The sequence below is a fragment of the Mus pahari genome, chromosome 1, assembly GCF_900095145.1.
Source record: "Mus pahari chromosome 1, PAHARI_EIJ_v1.1, whole genome shotgun sequence".
NCBI lineage: Eukaryota > Metazoa > Chordata > Mammalia > Rodentia > Muridae > Mus > Mus pahari.
This window is the reverse complement of record NC_034590.1, coordinates 67,607,528-67,626,196: the sequence shown is the minus strand read 5'-3', so window position 1 is coordinate 67,626,196 and position 18,669 is coordinate 67,607,528. Positions and strand designations below refer to the sequence as shown.

Here is an 18,669-nt window from a genome sequence, read left to right as displayed (position 1 = left end):
CATACTCACATAATTCAGACAGACAGACAGACAGAGAGAGAGAGAGAGAGAGAGAGAGAGAGAGAGAGAGAGAGAGAGAGAGAGAGAGCACCTGCAATCTGGTTCTCTCCTTTTCCCTTAATTCCATCCCCCCACCCCAGCCCCCAACTTATGGCTTGGAGCCACCCACATTCAGGGCAGTCTTGCTCATTAGGAAATCCTCTCTACAAACACCTATCTCCTCCTCACTATACCCGAATGTTAGTTTACTCCTCGGTAACCACTCGCTTAATGCCAAATGTGTGTCTGGTACAGAGGTCCTTAGGAGTATCAGCCTGGTCCTACGTGAGTGCGTGAGTACAGCAATTTCCAGTCTTTGGTGTGTGTCAGCCACCTCAATGCTTCTTGTTAATACATAGAGGTCCTGGGCTCTATCTCTTAAGCGGTCAATGTCATCAGTCAAAGGTCAAGAGGTAAGAGCCGAGGTGGTGCTGATGCCCAAGACCTGCAAGAACTGCATTTATACCCAGGCATGTGAAAACAGGCCGGAAGTGGCGGGAGGATGCAAGCTACACAAGGATGCAAGAGAACTTGTGGCCCAGTTCCAAAGAGGAGGGCCTGCTCCTCCACCTCCAGGGGCTGCCATGGGAGTAGCTTCCAGAGTAGATTGCCTTTTGAAATGCTAAGCAGAACAACGGGGGCCAAGAGCCAGATCCAGAATTTTTTTTTTCTTTTTCTTTTTCTTTTTTCTTTTTTTTTTTTGGTGCTCCCACGCAATGACCTGCTAATCATTCTGCCAACTTCATGTCAAGCCCATCTTTGGGACAAATTACTTAAGAAATCATCTTTTTAAAAGCTCGACTCAGCGGCTGGCTAGAGATTTCCTTCTAATGAGCATCACTTTGTGTTGAATTATTCCAGGACGGGGAATGCAGGAACAGAAACAGACTCAGAGGTGTGTGGGTGGGGTGGGGTGGGGAATGGGGAGTTACTAGTTATTCTCCAATCATTTATCCTAGGTTAGGCACCAAGCCATTCTCAACTGCTTATAGCTCACACAGAAAACCACACCTCCCTCTTCGCTGAGGTCAGTAGAGTTATGTTGGAAGATCCATACAGCTAATTGGCATGGGATAAAAAAAAAAACCACCTTTGCTTGGGTGGCTCTGGGGATGCCTCAGTGGGAAAGAGTGCTGGCTGGGCCCTGACGCTCTGAGTTCAGGCCCCCACACACAAGTCAGACACGCTGGCACAAGTGTCCATGACTCCTATGATGCTCCACTGGGAAAGTGGGAGGCAACGCCAAGAGAATCCCAAGAAGCTCTAGGACCGGCTAGTTTGGCTTCAGCAAGGAGACCTTGTCTCCATCAAGGAGGGAAGGCAAACCCAACATTCTTACCTCCTCTGATGTGCACACAGGAACACACACATACACACAACAAAAAATTCCCCCCAAACGAACCAGCCGAACCCCTTACTTAAAAGGTAGGGCTGTCCACTACCTCTGCATTACCTCTGGCTCAGTTCTGCCTGGCCTTTGCTCTCTAGCCCCCTCCCCACTTTCACTCAGCCCAGCTGTCACAGGCAGAGCTGTCAGTCTGGAGTTGAGTCTCTTTCTCACCATCTGGAGCGGGCATCACCAATGGGACCCCTATGGACACATTGGTTGGTACAATGTTTTTCAAAATTTGAATTAGGTGCCAGGATTTTTTCCAACGAGGAGATTTCTGAGGGAAAAATCTTAATGCTGGCTTTTGTTTTAAAACTAGAGGCAGTAATATGGTAGAAGTCTGATTGCGTTTATGGCCGGTCCAGGCCCGGTGGTCAACCACGGGCACTCTGAAGTTTCCCAGTCTGGTGTCACCTACCTGGTCCCAAGGCTTCTGAAAGGCCATGGGGCCAGTGCCTCCCACGGCTGCTTGCTTGGGTGCCGCAGTCACATACCATCTGCCCTATTCTTCACTGAGCATTTCTTTGAATTGTTGATTTTCTGAAGCAAATTTATTTAAAACAGAAAATTTAATATCACTATGAAACAATGACTTGCTGTTCCTAATTATAGCTAGTAAACCATGATTTCTGAAACAGCCTGCCATCTAACAGAATCTCGAGAGCTATATTTTAGGAAACACTAGGCAGGGCAAGGCCCACTGCCCTTCCTACACAACCTTGTTTGGGCTGGGGTCTAGCTCTGCTATAGAGTATGTGTTCAGCATGCATGAGGCCTGGGTTCACTCCCCAGTCCCCGAACAAAATCAACCCAAACACATCTCTTTGCCTCAACGGTCTGCCTGGTGCCCTCATCACGCTGCAGTCCAGGTATTCCCTACAGTCCTGCCTCCTGACGTCACTGACCTTCTCAGGAACAACCAACACTGATCGCAGTCCCTATTAATCCCCTCTTGGCTTGGCTTAGCTCAGACTAAGTTTATTCCTTTTTAAAGATTTATTTTGGGGCTGGAAAGATGGCTCAGCGGCTGCTCCTTTAGAGATCTTGAGTTCAATTCCCAGCACCCATGCGGTGGTTCATGACCATCTATAAAAGGACTAGTGCCCTCTTCTGGCATGCACGTGTACATGCAGCAGAGCAGTCAAGCATAAAATAAATAAAGGAACAACAACAAAAGATTTACGTTTATTTACATGTGCATGTGTCTGCGTGAGTTTAATCTCACGTAGTTACACTTGTGTGGGTTTTCTCAGAAGCTAGAAGAGGGTGACAGATCCTATGAGCTGGGGTTACAGCAGTGGTGAGCCACCTAAAGTGGGTGCTGGGAACTAAACCCAGGTCCTCTGGAAGAGCAGCAAATACTCTTGATCACCAAGCCATTACTCTAGCCCCCAGACCTAATTTATACCATGTCCCTTCCCTGAAGCATTTAGATTTCCTCTAGAAAGACTGGGCTCTCCTCGTCCCCTGATGTCACTATACATCATCCTCTGCTTGCTTACGGTTTCTACTGTGCTGTTACTTACAAGCTCTGAGGTTCACCCGTGTAGACAACAAATCCCTGTGAAGGAAGGCAGGGGTCCACCCCCACTTCTCTGCCACCCCATGATTTGTCCTGAAGCAGTGCTTGTTAAATTGCAAGCAGCAGAATATAATGATAGTTGATGTCTTCTGGTGTCTTCACCTCATGGGCAAAGGCTGGGCTCCTTCTGTGGGGCCTAGACTCCTTGATTCCTTGCTCACTTCTTTTTGTTTTTAAGGTTTCAGTCTGCTAACTTTTCTCCACACCAGTGGCTTCACTGACAGCCCTGTTCCACTGGACCCGTTATATCCGGCTAGACATGGGACCGGCCTCTTTCTCTCAAGACAGCAGTTACTAACCACGTGGTAGGAGGGTCTTAGTCCTCTATTTCAGTAGGAGCTGTCAACATGGTTTCCACGAATTGTGTACTTGAATTACTTCTATTAGGACATTACACACGAAATTGATTAGCAGGATGGTGGGATTCTCTGCCTCTGGTGGATTTTCTTTACAATAATCATGTATGTTGGTCAGTCCCACCGTGATTTGAACAATCATTCTTATTTATTACTAGGTAACACTCAGTATAATAATTTGGATCTATATCTATAGGCCAGGGGTCAAGCCAGACCTCTGCGCAACACCAAATCCTATTAGAGACCATGGCCATGTGCTAATAGGCTTATTATGTTCAATATTCTATAGCTGTCCCAGCCACTGAGATAGCTCATTCCCTTTGCCTCAAGGCAGACACTGCCGCATGGCAAACACAATCGCTACACATCTCACAAGGAACTGAGAAGGAGCCGCTGCTGTGGGAAAGGGCATAGAACCTTCTGGTTACTTGTGACCTCTGACAGTTTAAGCTGCTGTTGTCCTGGGCTGTAGTTCAGACACTGGTCTTGCTTCCAGAGGAAGGTTTTGCACTGTCTGGTGACAGGCTGGCCTTGTGCATGGCAGGGCTGTCTATTTTGTGTCCAGGAAGGAGTTGGGACAGCTCTAGCTTCAGCGGTGAGCACTTTGTGTGCCTGGGTAAAGAGCAGCCTTGGGCATTCTGCCGCTGTCTGTGGTGGGCCAGCCTTCCTTACAGCCCTTTGTTGCCTCCACTTGCCCAAAGCACCCAGGGGTCAGTGAAGGTCCCCAGCCTCTTTGCTGATTCTCTGGACTTTCCACAACTCTTCAGAAGAATCCTGTCTCTAGCATCATTTGGCTGCTCATGCAGAGAGTGCTCCAGTTTCAGGCTGAACTTGGCTTGAGGCCATCAGATGAGCCCTGACTGGAGTTCCAGCTCTGACTCTCACTAGCTGCTCTGAATTCTGGGGTTTCTCACTGAATATCTTCTAGGTAGTGGTAGAGTAGAGAGGATACAGCACACACAGCCCTCAGGAGGGCTTGCTGCGGCTGTCTCAGTGGTGGGACATAAAGGAAACTAAGTCGAACAAAGCAAAACTACATGTATGTGCCAAGCTGAATCTATGCAGTACAATGGAAAGTTCGTGGGCTTTAGAGCAAGACCCTGGGCCTCTAATTCCATGGTGCCACCCACGTGTAACAGGGTCACTTTCCTGCTCTACACTTCGGCTTTTCCAGCCTGCAAATTCAAGTAAGTGTAAAGTTCCCGACTTAAGCATCACTCCTGGATCAGTAACTGACTGTGGCTAGTGGCCACAGACCCTTCTTTGTAGCTGACTGTTGGCTGACCTCAGCTCTCTGCTCTTCATCTGGGCCCCCAACACACTGTGTGTGTGCGTGCAGGTGTGTAGGCTTTATGACTCCAGGGGAGAGCGAGCCTGGCTTCGGGCCTGGGAAAGCAGCAATTAGTGCTCCCACACTGTCGTCTCCACAAAGAGATGGCTTATATGTTTTAAGACACAACTGAGTCGTGGGAGATCGTGTTTCTTCCACCTGCAGGACACGCATCACACTGGGATGGCTCACACTACGGCTGCTCAGTTCTCTCTTCCCTACAGCTCTGACCTCTTGGGCAGATATTTCATAGACACAACTTCCTCTTCCTGTGAAAGATGGCTTTCAAGGGTCTAATCCACTGGGCCTATCTCATGAAATCTCTTACTTCCTGCCCCTGCCCTTGCCCCTGCCCCGTGCCCTGTTACTGTTCTCCATGAATGCCTCCATGCTGCTGTTCATGATGAGAGAAGTTATTATTATTATTATTATTATTATTATTATTATTATTATTATTACTATTAACTGGAGCTGTTCTATCTCTACAGGTAGGGTATGGGCACCAGTGGCCAGGGCTATGCACACCTAAGGGGAAGCCAGAGACAGCTGTGGCTTGCTCACTGTTTATTTAAACTGGGGGTGATTAGGAGTCATGTTGGGTTTGTGGGTATTGAGAATAGAAAGCCATGGACCGGGCACTGCAGGGGACAGATTCCTCCTGCTGCTATCAGATCCCAGAGAGGCAGTATCTCTATGTCAGTGGCTGCAGGGCCTTCTGTCACTCTGCTCTCCAGGCCCTGGCGGGCATTCCCAAGTACTCAGACGCAGGTGCCTTAGAGTGTTCACTCTACGGTGGCCACTGCCCCGTTACCTGAAGGTTTGCCGGTGGCCACTGCCCCGGTCACCTGAAGGTTTGCCGGTGGCCACTGCCCCGGTCACCTGAAGGTTTGCCGGTGGCCACTGTCCCGGTCACCTGAAGGTTTGCCGGTGGCCACTGCCCCGGTCACCTGAAGGTTTGCCGGTGGCCACTGCCCGGTCACCTGAAGGTTTGCCGGTGCCCACTGCCCCGGTCACCTGAAGGTTTGCCGGTGGCCACTGCCCCAGTCACCTGAAGGTTTGCTGGTGGCCACTGCCCCGGTCACCTGAAGGTTTGCCGTGCAGCTCTCTGCTTCGCTTTTGTTGGGAGAGCACCAATACTGACAGCCTTCGTCTCACACTTACCCAGGGGACGCTTGCTAAGACATCCCAGTTAAAAAGTCAAAAGACGCTAGAATATTTGGCTCCCCATGCAGATACAAGGAGGCCAGAGAGGGCAGCCAGCTAGAAAACAGGGTCAGGAGAGACTTCCTACAGTTTAAGCTGGAGGCTGGCGGGAGCTGTTTTAGGTAAATTGAGTGCTGGCTGCTGTAAAGAGGTCTCCTCTCTGAACAGCCTTTTGAGGCCACTCACAAGAGTGAGATCTTTTCATCCACTCTCTTGATGGGTTCTTGCCTCTTCTCCTCTGAAGTCCCTGTCACTGGCGCTTGCCCCTCTTGCTTTATTTTGTTGTTTCCATCTCCTTCCTTTTATTTCCCTTCTTCTCCTATTTGCTTAGTCTTTTTCTCACTTGCAGGAAGGTTTGCTCAGATGCCCACTAATCTTCCGACCCGTTCATGTTTCTGGATGAGAACAAAAGCTGTCCTGTCAGCCGCTGGCTCGCTGCACGGAGAAGGACTGTTGCATTGTGGGCTAATCCCCCACGGGCACCATCTACGGGGTTTTTCACTCCCTCATATGATTTGTTTTTTCTAATAATCTCCTTCCTTAGACAGAAGACATGTGTTTGGCTGTCAAAAACAGGGTCTAAAAATGTTACTTTCAGCATTTAGCGTACACTAACTTCCCATTTTCTGTGGTGAGTCTCCCTTACCCTGCTAGGCCTGCTGCCAGAGATGAAGCCTCCCTGATCTTTCTATCTAAGTAAGATGCCTTAGATTCCTGTATGTGTGAGGTAAGAAAGCCAGGAGACTGCCTGCAACGGCCCCCGAATCATAGCTGTGTCTCTCATCCCAGCTGTGTCTTCTCCCTGCCTTTGCTGTTCCTGGTCCCCGACCCCTCCCCTGTACCGGAAGTTATCTGGACTCCGCTTCTCACTGTTTGTTTGACCCACCATGTGCCCCCAACTCTAACCATTCTCTGCTTTACACAGCCTGCTGACATGTCGGGTAGGCACTTGCCCCCTTCCTTCATCCTTGAGTGTTTACTACACCCTTGTTTGTTTTCAAACCATGGCTCTATATACGGGACTCTGTTGCATTCGGCACGAGCCTCTGGCTCCTCTTTTCTGAAGTCCTCTCTTTCCTTAGCTTTACACGTGGCGTGTTTTCTGACACTTTGACCACTGTAGCTCATTCTCTTTCCTGACTCTCCTTTCACCTATTAGAAGTTGGGCATCCTTAGGCATCTGTTTGGAAACCTATTCTCTACTCTCTTCACTCACTTGCCCGCTCAGCGCCTGGAAGTCTGAGCTCAGGTGCCATGCCTCACCCCCATTCTGATTGGGTTGGCATCTCTTGTTTAACATAACCCTAGACCCCAGGCTTCCCCTCTCTGGGTCCTTGCAAAGCTTGTCTTCCTTGGCAGACTTTGAGCTCCTCCAGGGTGCAGTTCACAACAGGGAGCTTAACTAGAGCAGAATGTGGGACACGCAGGAGGAGACATGGGACACACACTGAGTGACTGCATGCTGACAATGACTGAGCAAGGAGTAAAGCGGGGAAGAGCATCGTATCAAACAAGCAAGCAAGCAAACAAACAAACCTCTTCTCACAGGGGCACCTGATGTGACCATGGCTGTCAAAAAGCTTTTTGGTTAAGAGCCTTAGCTTTTCTGAACCTTAGCTGCTCCGTTTATGAAATCCAGACAATAATCCCAGCACCGTCCTACTTTCCTGTGTTGTGAAGATTAAAACAAAAATGAAAACAGGATGTCACTGTGTTCAGTAAGCCGTGTGCTCAGTACAACGCAAGGGATTCTTGCTGTCATGTGAGCTGCGCTAGGCAGACAGTTCTAGCCTGTTTTGGGCATGGGTGATGCAGGAAACAGAAAGGTAGGCTCAGGTTTTCACAGCTCGGGATTCTCTGAAATAGATTCACTTTTGTAAAGCGAATCCCCACTAAGCCTTCTCAGTGTTCTGTAACAGCAGGCACAGGGCTCTAGAGACCACCTGGGGGCTCTCCTTTCACCTCGAGCAAAGCTGGTTTAGAAAGAAGGTGTGCTTCTGGGACCTGGGCTTTACCTTAATGCAATTCATTAAGAAACAACCTGGACAACTGACACCAAGAAAAATATCTAAAATATCTATGTGTGTGTGTGTGTGTGCGCGCGCACACACACACACACACACACACACACACACACACACACTCACACGGCAGACAAACGTGCTGCAGAGAGCTCAAGAGACAGGTGTGTCCATATTAATGGGCCACAGGTCTTTTCCCGGGCCTCTGAATGGTCACTTGATCATTTGTGCCAAAGGTGAAGAGGAAGGACTTTAAGAAAACCCTAATTGGTGGAGGTTTCGATCCTCACAGATTCTGTCTGCTTAGGAAAGAAGCTGTCTGCATCCTGCCTGACCAACCACTGGCCTGATCCAGTAACTTGGTCTCCACAGCAAGGAACATGCAGTAGTAGGGAAAAACAGTGTTGCTTTCTCAGGCTTGACAGATGTGAGTTCAAGTGGGACTTCCTCAATCCTCGATATAGAGAGGTTTATATTGGAAACACCACACCTATGCCCTATTTCTGGAGCCAAATATTTAAAGCATTTCTCCCTGTGTTTTAGACTTTTCATAAAAAATTGTAATGGCCATTTAATGTTTAGCAAGCAGATGTACCATGATCTACCTCAATGCTTTCTGTTACCTGGGTCTTTGGACTGTTACCAAATTTTCACATTTGTAAACAAGGCTGTGGTAAGCACGCAACTTTTTCTGATTATGGGTTTGTTCCTTCATGAGACTCTGACACTCACAACTTTTATGGTTTGATACAAACAGCCAATTTGTCTTCCCAAAGTGCTGCAGCGATTTACAATGTAACGAGCAACAAACAACACAGGCGCAGTTATGCCACAGCCTTGGTGGGGTGGTATTTTCTGGAGTGATTCTAGCTCACAAGGTTAAAAGAAGTTGATGCTCTATTATTTAAGTTTGTACTTGATTACTACTAAGAGGAAACGTACTTGATATATCTTTCTCCCAAACCATTAATTCTTCTAGACATACACTGTAGCCATTTTCTTAAAATAAAATGTCCATTTCCAGTACATAAGCAATAATATTTGTATATGCAAATATATCCTTTTGGTTTTTCAAGACAGGGTTTCTCTTCCCTATAATTCACTCTGTAGACCAAGCTGGCCTTGAACTTTCAGAGATCCACCTACCCTCTGTCCTACCCTCCTGTGCCAGGATCAAAGGCATGCATGCGCCACCATGTGCCACCACTCCCAGCTTCTCAATAAATGTTAATTAAAGCTTAAAACCCTTCTCTGAGGCAGAGATAGTGAGTGTTTGTTTTCCTCCCTTTAGGTTTAACTGCGACACATGTATCTCTTTTGTTTATCTGGAATATTTTTGGCACTCAGTAAGAACTAAAGTCTATATTCAAGGTGGAAAGTTCAAATTCTTCTGGAGGCCAGGCAGAGAAGTTAGCAGTTTGTGTCACTTTGTTTGTTTGTTTGTTTGTTTTTTCCTTAAAAATATTTTGTTTAGTGTGTGCGTGTGTGTATGTGTGTACATGTATATAGGTGTCTACGGATCCCCAGGAGCTGGAGTTATATGGCTGAATTGTCCTGGTTACTGGGAAGCAGACATGGGTCCTTTGCCAGAGGAGTGAGCACCCTTAACTGACTAGCCATCTCTTCAGCTCCTGTTCTGTTTTGTTTGAGTCGGGGCCTCCTTTATCACTGGCTGGCCTTCAACTTGCTATGCAGGTGAGGATGGCCTTGAATTTCTGATCCTCATACCTTTGAAAGGTTCCAGAGGGACACTGGGATAGACTGTAGTGGTAAGAAAAGGAGTTAATGCTATGGGCAGAGACAGGTAGCATAATGGTGGGGGCTTTGAAGAGAGGTAAGCCCTTACCACCAGACTGCACAGCAGGGGCCTCTGAAGAGAGACAATCAGGGCCATGTGGTAGAAGTGGAAGTGCCCCCTTCCACCTTCATGATGATGGGCGCCATTACAGTCTTTGTTTATTTGTTTGTGTTTTGAGACAGGGTTTCTCTGTGTAGCCCTGGCTGTTCTGGAATTCACTCTGTAGACCATGCTGGTCTCAAACTCAGAAATCCACCTGCCTCTGCCTCCCAAGTGTTGGAATTAAAGGTATGTGCCAGCACTGTCCAGCTTGGGCCAGTACATTCTTAAAGCCTCTACCTCCTGAATGTTGGTCTTACAGGCAAGAGCTACCAGACCACACCTGGTTAGGTAGTGTTGGGGACTGAACCAGGGCTTCAGGCATGCCAGATAAGCATTGTAACAACAGAGTAACATCTACAGCCCCTGTTTTCATGAGGAAAGCTACAAAGAGAGTTTTCTGGAAAAAAAAAATCTATCTTGTAAATAGTAGGCCAATACTGTGGGTTACAAAACTCCTTTGTGTCCATCAGCCATATCCCTCCCCCTCGCTAGCACTCTATAGCCACTGGCTTCAGCTCCTGATTTCCCATTGATATCTATCGACTAAACCGACTTTTCGCTACTCACTTGAGACTCCTGCTTTTTTTAGTTTTTTTTTTTTTTTTTTTTTTTTTTTAAGCCACATTATTGCATCATTGGTAATATTTCTCGGCAGCTTTGTGCCATCCAACCAGTTCAGCTCCTATTCTCTTGTAATTACTGTAGATTTATGATGTGGTGAGATCTTTAACATGGACTACCACTATTTTTTCTTCCTCATAAACGGAGAACTCGTCTATGTTTTCATCTGTCTACTACTCTAGACAAGTCTTTGAGCCATTCTGCCAGCTCTCTACAGTTCCCTTTAGGTTCCTCTTGGGTATTCCATCAAACCTACAGATTGTCATCTCAGAATATTTCAACTTTGCTAGCCTAGGAACATGCAATATGTCCTCATTATTCATGTGCTGTTTTGCATTGCTCGGTGGAACATTGCAGCTTTATCGCATAGGTCTTACACAGTTCTCATTAAGATGACACAGTAGTATTTATTAATTTTCTTGAGTAGGATAATTTTAGTATATTGTCCAAGTGGTCTTTCAGGTATTTTGGAAATAACTTGACTTTAGGAAAGTTCACTGTACCTCAATTACAAATTTGGATTCCTTATTAAATAGTAGCTTTTTTTTTTCAATTAGTGATGTGTGTGTGTATGCATGTGTGTGTGTGTGTGTGTGTGTGTGTGTATGTGTGTGTGTGTACAGACATGCATGCATTTTACAAATATAAACACATCCCTCACAAAAATAATAACTTGGCCTCAGACTCTTATTTTTCTTGCTCCCTATATTAGCCAAAGCGTCTGAAACAACAGCTGCTAGTAGACACATCACATTTTGCTAGTGCTTTTAAAGGGATCTTTCTGATGTTTAAACTAGGAATTTAACATTGGCCTTGTGCTTGATGCCACTGTTTGCCCCACTCTTTCTGTTTCATTTTCAGCATTTTTGTGACTCGATATTGTCATCAGAAGTGCTGTCATTATTCACTGTAAACAAAAGGCAGCTCTTAGCACAGGACGAAGTGCCCTCAAAAAAGTGTCTGAAATTTGCAAGATGTTGCTGGGTTAGGATCCTAGCACTGCCGGTTTTGGAACTATAGGATAATAATTGTGACCACACAAGCTCATGAGAATTCAAATGAGTTCATGTTCTTCCACTACGCTCAGGGTAATGTTTGGCACTAGGAAAAGCTCAACAGATTGTACTTTTTTCTTCTACCCCTTAAGAGGAAGACAATCAATATCCCCAAACACAAGCTGTCTCAGGAACGCCTTACATTAATAGGCCTGTGACATGCAAGTGCCATTTGTGGCAGACACTACGCTGGCCCTCCTGCTTTGGTGCATATGGCAGTCCATCTATTGCACCCCGAAGGGATTCTTCTGACCTATGACACCTGATGGAAATAAAAAGGCAAGCTGACATGTAATATGAACCAGGACTGAGACAAACTGTGCTTCCATTAGCCCGGAACATGAGTGTGCTCCGATAAAGGCAGGAAGAGGGAGCGTCTCAAACTGAAAACAGATGTCCGGGCACTTCTGGCTCTCACTTTCCCCACTGCCCTCCACATAGCCCTCGTGATCCTGTCACTGACGCCGAAGGTCTAGAACTCTGGTTAGGCACTAGGAGCCAGCTCAAGCCTTTGTCAAAGTTGCCACCACTGAACTATGGCTTGATTCTGAAGAAGCCATTCCCCCAAGCGGTGGTCCTTGGTACTCATTCTTTGGCACGGGGAAGTATTAGAGAGCAGTGAGCTCAGTATAGCCTAGATATCTTTCTCATGAGATGGGAGGGTGGGAGGGGACAGGGACTGGGGACCGGGGACTGGGGACCGGAACCGGGATGGGGAAGGGATGTTCGCTCATTTGCAAAGGGGTGGGACTGGTATATAGAGCTGAGATTCTCAGTTGGAATCCTACCTCTGTTCCTGCCTAAAGCTGCTTGGGGGTGGGGGTGGGGGGCAAGTTTGTTGTTTTCTCGGAATTCGGTCTTCATCTATAAGGGGATATAGTAACTGCTGCTGCCCGTCACCAACCTCAACTTCCTGGTGAGCATAGGCAGCACTGGGGACTATCCCAATAATAGCAACACACTCTCAGGGGCTGGGCATGGCAGTGAGCATTTTACAGATATCAGTTCGGTTCTCTTCATCCTTGCCCTCAGGCGGTGGGTGAATGTTACCATCATCAGCTTTCAGATGAGGAGACTGGGAGCCGGTGGGCTACACAGCTTGTCCCAGGCCACGCTGCTAATAAGTAGCACACAGCGCACCAACGCGTCCACTCACATGCACTTCCTAATTTCTGTGCCCAGGGGTCTCGACTGGTCCTTTGCATGAGGGTTGATTAGCACTGAGGAAGTTTTCACACAGAAGGGGATGCAAGCAGAGTGGCTGTCCTTAGAGGCCAGCCCATGTCTAGAAAAGGTTGTCACCCAGCGATAAGCTCCAACCAGCCTGTTATCTTCCTCCTCTGCACCCTTAGGCCTGTTTTTCCCTCAGCACCTCATCCCCCCTCAAGCCCTCTCCTCGCTCATCCTCTGCCTGTGCCTCCCCCACCTTCATTACTCACCTCCTGGGTCTCCAGCTTTCTTTCCTGGCTTCCTTCCCATTACTGACAACACCCTCAGGGCTCCCCTCACCTTACATAAACCTCTCCAGTCAACCTGCCTCCTCCTCGGGTTCCGCCTATCATCTCCGAGCCTGCTCTGTCGAGAAGGAACTGTTTCCACTCTGCCTCATTCCCTCCTGAACTTGTGGTGACCCTGCTTCTGCCTGTACCCTGCACCGGGGGTGGAAGCTGCTCCCACAGAGGGTGCGCTCTGAGGCCTTCCCATTGACCAACTCCAGCCGCTTTTGTGAAGTTGTTCTCCCTAACTTTCCTGAGTTCAAACTCACCAGATGCCTCCCCTCCTTGGTGGGGCTTCCATCTTTAACCCCGCCCCACTTCCAGTTCTAACTTCTTAGCTAGTCTACCCTGCCCCCTCCTCCCCTCCCCTCCCTCCCCTCCCTCCTCCTCTCACCCTCATGCTGAGTTCTCTTGAGGCTCCCTCTCCAGTTCAGCACTATCTCCAAGCTGTCATGTTTAGCTGCCTACTTACTGGTACCTTCCAGCAACTTACATCCATTCTGAGAGTCTGATAGCAGCTCAAATCTAACATGGATAACATCTTCATAGCTCTTCCTCCTAGCAAATTTTATTCATTCATTCATTCATTCATTCATTCATTCATTCATTCATTCAGCTCTTCCCCCTTCTTCCCCCCCTCCCCATGTGTTTGTGTTTATCCATGTGGAAGCCAGAAGACAACCCTGGCTTTCATTCTTCAAGTGTCTTCCACCTTGTTTTATGAGGTAGGGTCTGTCAGTGGCCTAGGCAAGGCTGGATGGCCAGGCAGCCCCAGGGACCTGCTGACTCTGCTGACTTAGTGATGGGATTATAAATGCATGCCACCAACTCTGACTTTTGTCTTTTTTTTTTTTTTCCTTTTTCTTCTTTTTAATATGGGTTCTGGGCATGAAACTCAGGTCTTTTACCAAGTAGATGTCTCTCTAGTCCTCGCCCACTCAATCGTGAAGATAAAAATTTTGTGCTTCTCCTTAATAGCTAAAATGCAAGGGGCCAAGAAAATAGCCTACAACACTAACGTTCACCCTCTTCTTTAGGAAGAGGTATAGGTGGTGCTCCAGGCCCGGCCCTCTCCTCTCCCAACCCTTCTGGCTCCTCAGTCAGTCTTCAGTTGGTCTCCCAGTGTCAGTCTGAGAATCCAGCATCTCTGTATATGCCACTGTCTAAGATCCACACAGGATGCACTGGGTACCACAGTTTGACCTAAAAAAACACCTTATACTCCCTACTGTCTTCAAAATAAGACTTCCCAGCTGCTCTACACAGCCCCTCCCAGTTGGTCTACACAGCCCCTCCCAGCTGCTCTACACAGCCCCTCCTAGTTGTTCTACACAGCCCCTCCCAGTTGGTCTACACAGCCCCTCCTAGTTGTTCTACACAGCCCCTCCCAGTTGGTCTACATAGCCCCTTCCAGTTAGCCTTGACCTTATTTTCTTCTCTGGGTGCACACATCCTCATCTTATTTTTCTTTTCACTCCCAGATTCCTAGATACACTGGGTGTGTCAGTCAGTAGGATGTCACGAGGTGGCATCATGCTCAGTGCAGTCAGTTGGAAAGGGAGAGCAGTGCAGACAGTAGGACCACGTGGACCTGGATTCCGGCGGCAGCCCCCAGCAACTGGGTATTTAATATACACCTAGTCATTCCGATAGTGTGAGCTTCGTTTTGCATTGTGGGGGAACCCTTACTCTATAATCTGCTTTAGGGGTTACAATGGCCCTTTCTGGTTATTTTCTCGGTCTGTCAAGCAGTTGTTTCTCATTAAGCCTTCAGTTTTTCCTTGTCATGGGCTGAACTGTGTTCCCCTACCAAGTTCATATCCCCAAGATGACTGGATTTACTTGGGGATAGGGACTGGAAGGCCAAGGGGGAGGTAATAAAGGTCAAATCAGGGTATCACTGGGGGGCCTTAGTCAGACAGGACAATTGTCTTACAAGCTCAGGACGAGGTGGCATCAAGCTCAGGACGAGGTGGCATTCTTTGTGCTTACGCAGGCAAAGGGCCCCAGGAAGCCAAAGCAAACCAGCAAGAAAGACCTCACAGGAACAAATTCTGCCAACACCTGATTCTTTCCACATCAGCAAGAAAAGAATGTAAGACCTCAGCCTGTGCATTTCGTCACGGCAGCCCCAGCAAGCCAGCATCCTCATCTTCTCCCTTCCCTTTTCCTGGTGACAGCTTTCTTCCCCTTCTATAAAGCTGTTTTCTGTGGCATCAGTTGCCCATCTTCAACCGAGGATAGTCAGCATACAGTAGGAGATGCTTTTACAAATGAGTTGACTTCACACACACACACACACACACACACACACACACACACGATGTAAAACAGCAAAATATAATACTGATACTTTGTTCTGTCCACATAGTATGCAGTCTTAAACAAAGATAATTCACATATCCATCATATCATTAATCTTCTATTTGTGATGAGGACATTCAAAAATTTTCTGTCTATTAAAATATGTTGTGAGAGGGATCACTTTCAATAACTTTGATTTCAGCACACTTTTGTAAGTGCTCTAGTAGTTATTAGTTATTGCTAATTACCATTGCTTAATTTATACATTAAACTCTATCACAGCCTCCCTCTCCCCCCCCTCTCTCTCTCTCTCACACACACACACACACACACACACACACACACACACACACACACACACACACGAAGGCATACAGAGTTTGTTATCTACTGATTCAGAAACCCCTGGGGTCTTGGGACATCCTCCACACATGTCCTCTAAACATTACTGTACTCTTCTGGGTTTCCACCTCTGCTCTGGCTCTGAGTTGCTGAAAATATTTACACAGTGCTTTCCAGCATACTCAGCGCTCCTCACAGTGGCCCTTTGTTCCTCACAGCTCCTCCTACAGCCTTGGCAGTGGGGACAGCTCTCCTTTCTATGCCCACAAGAACTCCCATGGGCCTCTCTGTTCCTGCAGACCTCATTATGGTGTAATTACTCATGAAAGGGTCAGTTTTCCCTCTTGATTGTAGGTTCTTTGAGGGTAAGGCTTGTTTTACTCACTGCTAAATCTCCAGCACTTACCCATGCAGATAACTCAGCAAATGAATAAAGATGAAAATAAATAAGAAGATATTGATGCTTTCACAGCATTGTGGGGCTCTGGTGTAGGTTTTTATAGGAGTGTTTGGTGAGCCCGAGACTTAGGAAAAACCCCACACCTCTTAGACAAAACTCCCATGATTCCTGTACAGGGTGGCTAGAATTCATCTCATTTCTGGCTGAGATTCAAGCCTCTGATCTTCCACTGGACCACAGCATCTTTCCAGGCACAGCCCCAGTGCCCCTTTATTTCTCACCCCCTTTGCTAGCCACCACCAGTTCCAGTCCCAGCAGAGCCCCTCATCCTGGAGCTAGTGTATACTCACAAGGGGTTACAAGACAAAAGGCCGTATGTTTTGTCAGTATCACCAGGAAGGGAAAGAGGAAAGGTACTAACAGATCTCATGGCTGATGTGCTGGCATCTCTTGTAGACTAGAGAAGCAGATTTTAGTAACTGACAGTGAAAAGAGGTAACAGGAAGCCCAGCCATCAGTTGCAAAGATCAAGCCACTACTGAAAAAACCCTGCCCCATGGGTAACTTCATCGGATTGGTGAGTAGAAAAGGAAGAGAGGGTCTTACAGCTGGCGGTGGGGGTGGGGCAGGCTCAGGTTGGGGACACTCGCCCAGCCAGGAGAATGAACTTCAAGTACCAGGGAGAGTCAGCAAGTGTCCTGTGTATCTGGGAGGATGGAAGCCATCTTTAAAACCCCTTCTATCTTTAGGATGGTCTGACTATGACTGCATAAGGACACACAAATGTCACCAATGATAGAAACTTGAATATAGATCCAGCCATTGATGCATAAGAAGAGCATGAAGGCTGGACTGCTAACTTACCTAAGAGACCTTGACCAGTAACAACCGAGCCTCGAGCTCTTCATCCATAGCATGGAAATAGAGTCTAACTCTTGAGTTGTCCAGGAACTTATAATGTACTGAGTACAGTCCCTGGCTGGACAACATTGTGCTATAATTAGGATCCAGGCTCAGTGATGAGGCCTCACTAAGTGTGCCTCAGTTCTCTTAAGAAGATTGGGAATGCAATGTCAAGGAAAGATCCTGGCATTACATAGTTGCACTGTGGATGAGGATGGAGTCTCAGAGCACCCAGGATCTTTCTGCTGGACTTCCCTCAGCACATTTTCCCAGGCCCCACCCCTGCAGTTCTGACCCTCCTGGGTCCCTGCCAGCTGCATGCTTTTGATCACTCCCTAACACAGACCCTCTTCCCCTCTTCACTCCTTCTGGTTTAGCTTCCACCCGTAGACAATGTCATCCTAACTTGCGAGGCTGGCCAGTTCTTTCCACAGCTTGGACATTGGTCCATTAGAGTCATTTATCTCCCCTTCTGTCTCAGGCTAGCTAGCTCCAGGCCTTGCTAGGTAACAGGGAGATCTTTCCCAGAGTTCCTAGTCCCTGTAACAGGGAGATCTTTCCCAGAGTTCCTAGTCCCTGTAACAGGGAGATCTTTCCCAGAGTTCCTAGCGCCTGTAACAGGGAGATCTTTCCCAGAGTTCCTAGTGCTTGTACCTTGAAGCAACTTAAATATGTGTGTCAGAATGATCCCAGGTCCTGCAGTGGCTTCCCTTGCTACCCTTGGGATTGGTTGAAATGCTCACAGATGGGCTCCTGGCTACGGCTCCAGCCATCCCAGATACATGCAGCTTCATGAGACCTTCTGAGTTCCCGGAACATGCCCATCCTGTGGTCTGCTCTTCCTCCAGCTTCCTCTTCAGCATTCCCGCCATATCTCTCACCCTAGTTCAGGCCTCCTGGGTGCTTCTCTCTGGAGTATTTTCATTTCTTATCCTAGTGCGTACTGACCGTTTGTGGTCATGGGTCTTTCTATATATGTGATATGTAGAGTCTACGACTAGCTTCAAACTTGAGAAGTTTAAACATACGTCCAGATTCCAACCGTGCAGGGGACACTGACACAGAATGGCTGCTTGGATCATGGATGATAAAAAGGCAGTCAGAAGCCAGTGGGTAAATAAATAGATGGGTAAACTGATATGGTCTCAGTCTGTTTGCAATCTGGCCGTTGCTGTTCTGCCTCTGAGACTCCTGCCTATCCTCTGATATTGAAGGTTATGGACGCAGTGCCCGGTTCTCTGGGTGGTGTGAGGAAACTGAGCCAAGCCCTTTCCCCTCTTCCCCAGCCGTACATTCAGCATCCTTCTTAGTGCTATCACACCCGAGAACAAGTCATGCGCTGCCTCATGGTTGGACCTATGCCCTGAACCAAACAGCAAGGATGAAGGCTGAGGGAGACACCACTGGCTGCCTCCCCCACACATACTTCCCTTGTTTTTAAAAGAACCCTACTTTTGGTTGGAAGGCCAACATAGCAAGCTAAAATTGTTCCATTCCAGACAATCTCACAGCCCCGAGTGTCCAGAAAACACACCTCAGTGGAAGGGATGCTAAGCTACAAGGTTTGGGGGAAGCCCTGCTTTCTTACCTCCTCCCCTTTCTTCTTTTCCTCTGTCTTTTTATTCCTGATTGAAAGGAAGGTGAGTCCTGGCTTTAGCTCATGGCATTCTCAGGCTTGCCTCTTACTTTAGGAGAGTGTGTGTCTGTCTGTTTGTATATGTGTGTGT

General features: G+C 47.6%; 1 protein-coding gene across 10 annotated transcripts in view; it reads right to left on the bottom strand.

The window, feature by feature from the left end:
• The window catches only part of Tenm4 (teneurin transmembrane protein 4), a 710,423-nt gene that overhangs the window by 151,223 nt on the left and 540,531 nt on the right, over positions 1 to 18,669 (bottom strand). The window lies entirely within an intron of this gene.